Here is a 4,388-nt window from a genome sequence, read left to right as displayed (position 1 = left end):
CAGGAGAGATTAACGAGAGGATCACCACATAGTGCAACAGAAGTACACTTGATTGCCTCAGCTCTGTCATCTAACCCTGCTTCAGGGCATTTGTGATGGATGGAAAAAAGGACTCTTTAAAGTGCTCAAACCAGGGACAATTGCAGTGACAGATACAAACCAAATGCAGCAGGCCTCTCTGCAAAACCACAAGTCATGGGGCCATGCAACAAACTCAGCTTTGTCCTCACTTGCTTCTCAATGAGGTGACTACTCAACTTTCTAGACTCAGTCTACCTCACCAGCACTTCCCAAAACACTTCTTCAGGTTCATTTATTCAGAAAAATTTCACCTTCCTGAACACCCACTGCAAGCAAACTGCTATCACCTGATCACAGTCAGCATGAGAACCACATCACCTAAGGGAGGAGGGGAAGGAGGAAGATGCTCAAGGGAAAGAAAACTGTCAATTAAGAACACAGATAGGAATGACCCAGGGGTGCCCAGGTGGCCAAGAAGGCCAACAGCATCCTGGCCAGAATCAGCAACAGCATGCCCAACAGGGCTAGAGAAGTGACGGTGTCACTGTACTCAGCACTAGGGAGGCCACAGCTTGACTCCTGGGTTCAGTTTTGGGCCTTCATTCCAAGAAGGACATTGAGGAGCTGGAGCGTGTCCAGAGAAAGGCAAAGCTGGTGAAGGGTCTGAAGAACACAGCTGGTGAGGAGCAGCTGAGGGATCTGGGGGCATTTAGTCTGTTGAAGAGGAGGCTGAGGGGAGACCTCACTGATCTCTACAACTCTCTGAAAGGCTGGAGTCAGAAACAAGTGATAGGAGGAGAGGAAATCGCCTTAAATGGCACCAGCAGAGGTTTAGGTTGGATCTTAGAAGCAATTTTTGACTGAAAGGGTTCTCAAAGACTGGCATAGGCTGCACAGGTAGTTGAATGCTCACCCCTGGAGGTGTTTCAAAGAGCAGAGATGTGGGGCTGAGAGATATGGTAGAGTTAGACAGTGACTGGACATGACGAACTTAGAATTGTTTTGGTTGGAAAAAATCTTTAACGATGGGGAATGGCAGCCAAACTTCTGTGAGACAGGGACAAAACTTGCCTGCTTGCAAGAACTTAGGTCTCCCTTCCCCCCTGCCCTCCCCCTTTTATTAACTTACTAAACAAAAATCTATTTTTGAGTAATACCCAGGGGGAGTTTCCTGTTTACACTGCAGTAACTCTGTGAGCCAATAAACTCAGCAGCCTTGACACATGCTGGGTCCAGAGAAGATTAATTACCTTGTAAACAGGAAGCAGGCTGCTGCCAGAGCACTGGGGCACAGAACAGGCACAAAGGAGGGAGTTCTGCTTCTGCACCAGCACCTCCTGCAGCTCAAGGTGCAAATCAGAAATTGAGCTGAACACAACTGCAGGCTGTCTGAAAGAAAACCGTCACTGTTTTTCAGTTGTTGCAGACACCTCCCATGGGGCAACAGAGCCAAAGTTGTTCCAGGCACTGCAGTAGAGCTGCAGAAAGACTTTTAGGAATAAACAGATTAGAGCAAGAGAGAGGAATATTTGATCACTGACAGCTTCCTCTCACAGCCTGGGGAGAAGATGGCAAGGGTTAGCATGCATAGAACCTCAGGAGGTTCAACCTCAGGAGTTGTCAATAAGGACAACTGCAGGGTCCTGCCCCTGGGGAGCAACAACAGCAGGCACCAGCACAGACTAGGGGTTATCCAGCTGGAAAGCAGTTCCATGAAGAAAGACCTTGGAGTCCTGGTGGACAGGAAGTTCTCCATGGGTCAGCATTACAACCCCTTAAGGCTTTATGCTGTGAAGCACCTCTTCAGCCATCTTCCAATAGCCTCATGCTAGCAGTATTTTCACTTTGTGCCCCATGAAAGGCATGAAACCCACCAAAAGGGCTGCTTTAAAGCACAGCCTTCTCCAAACCTTTGTGCACCTGCAGCTTCAAAGAGAAGCACAGAACTGGGGTTCTTCAGTCTGGAGAAGTGAAGATTCTGGGGAGACCTTAGAGCTGCCTTCCAATACCTGAAGGGATCCTAGAGGAAGGCTGAAGAGGGACTTTTCATCAGGGTGTCTAGAGACAAGACAGGGAGGAATAGTTTGAAGCTGAGGGAGCGCAGGGTTAGACTGGATCTTAGGAAGAAGTTCTGCAGTAGGAGGCTGGTGGGACTCTGGAATAGGCTGCCCAAGGAGGTTGTGGATGGCTCCTCCCTGGGGGTGTTCAAGGCCAGCTGAGTCGAGTTGAGAGGTGCCCATGGTGGGGAGGTTGGAGCAGATGATCTCTGTGGCCCCTTCCAACTTCAGGCATTCTAAGACTATGAAAAAACAGCTCCCTTTAAGTGGGCTTAACGACACCACCATCTAGTGGATTACAAGCAGAGGGACATTTAGGTTTGCTCTTGGGTTTTTTTATTGGCTTTGTATCAGCAACAAAACACCAAGTAATAGCATAAGGTAATTCCTAGTAAAACCAGAGCATGCAGCTATTGCTTCTCAATAACACATTCAAGAAACTTGTGGCTGAAAAGTCACTCTTCCAAGTGATGTGATAGGGACATGGACACACAAGAGCTGCTTCAGATTTTTACTCAAGAACCAAGAGATTAAGTGTGTGTAAAATGACTAGTCTCAGGTCCTGCATGTTTAACAACATAAAACCTGAGAAGGTGGATAAAGACTCATGAAAGGAGCAAATGCCAGAATCACAGAACGTTAGGGGTTGGAAGGGACTTTTAGAGATTCGAGTCCTAGCTCCCTGCCAGAGCAGGATCACCTAGAGCAGGTCAGAAAGGAACACATCCATTTAGGTCTTGAAATTCTCTAGAGAAGGAGACTCCACAGCCCTTCTGGGCAGCCTGCTCCAGAGCTCCACCACCCTCACACCAAAGTTTCTCCTTACATTTAAATGAAACCACCTGGGTTCCAGTTTGTGCCCATTGTTCCTTCTCCTAACACTGGGCACCACTGAAAAGAGGCCAGCCTCATCCTCTTGCCCCACAGCCTTTCTTTAGATATTGACCAGCACTAAGATCCCCTCTCAGTCCACTCTTCTCCAAACTAAACAGCCCCAGGTCCAAAGTACCAGAGAGGACAAAACAAGCCATGATAATTGCAGGTTACACACAACCCTTATATGCTTCCGAAGGCCACTCAAGGGGCCCACCCTCTTCACAAGCTGAAAGACTAACTAAGGCGAGTGGTGAACTTTGCCTCCATTATGTAGAAAAGAAGCATACCCTAATTACACATTGCTTTAAAATATCCTGGGGGTAAAACACACAGAATCATAGAACCGTTTTGGCTGCAAACGACCTTTAAGATCATTGAGTCCAACCAGTATCTGACTCTACCAAGTCCGGTGCTAAATCCTCAACACATCTCTGCCTCTTTGAAACACCTCCAAGGATGGGGCTTCAGCCACCTCCGTGGGCAGCCTGTGACAGTCTGAGAACCCTTTGTCAACAAGCTCTAATATCCAACCTAGGCCTACCCTGGTGTAACTTGAGGCCCTTACCTGTTATCTTGTCTTGGATACAATGAAAAATAAGCTGAATCATAGAATTGTTAGGGTAGGAAGGGACCTCAAGGATCATCTGGTTCCAACCCCCCTGCCACAGGCAGGGACACCTCACACTAGATGAGGTTGCCCAGAGCCACATCCAGCCTGGCCTTAAACACCTCCAGGGATGAGACTTCTACCACCTCCCTGGGCAACCTGTAGGAGCAAGAAGGGAGCGGGGGGGGGGGGGGGGGAAGAAAAAAAGAAAAAAAAGCCGAACCCAGAACCACCCAAACTCCCCACCAACAAAGCCCACCACCCCCCCACAACCCCCCCCCCAAAAAACAAACAAACAAACAAACAAAAAACCCCAAAAAAACCCACACACACAAAAAAAAAAAAACCCAGCCCACAAACAAAAAACCACAAAACCAAACGAACAGCCAAAGGAACGACGTGGGACATTTAACTCTGAGGAAAGCCATGGTTATTTCACTCCACTCCGGATGCACAGAAGAGTTCCCAGAATCATTTCGGTTGGAAGAGCCCTTTAGGACCATCGCTCCCAACCACGCTCTGACGCTACCTGCCACAACAGCGCAGGAATACTGAGAGATGCCGGCTTCCCCTTCAGCTTTCCTCGCTTCCGGAGAATAAAAATCTCCTTCGCTACAACTCTTTTACCCTACTAACACCTTATAACTGCTTTTTAAGGGGAGCCCACCCCGCCGCACCTCCGGCCGCTAACCGGCACAAGCAGAGCAACCTTGCCCTGGCCGCCCCTCCTGCTTGCGGCCGCCCGCCCGCGGCGCACTGTGAGCGTCCAGCGTACACAACGCGGTGCGTTGTGGGAAGAGGGAACCGTTACGTGCCGGAAGAGGCAG

Source organism: Indicator indicator, chromosome 8, assembly GCF_027791375.1.
Source record: "Indicator indicator isolate 239-I01 chromosome 8, UM_Iind_1.1, whole genome shotgun sequence".
Lineage (NCBI taxonomy): Eukaryota > Metazoa > Chordata > Aves > Piciformes > Indicatoridae > Indicator > Indicator indicator.
Note: the sequence above shows the minus strand (reverse complement) of the source record.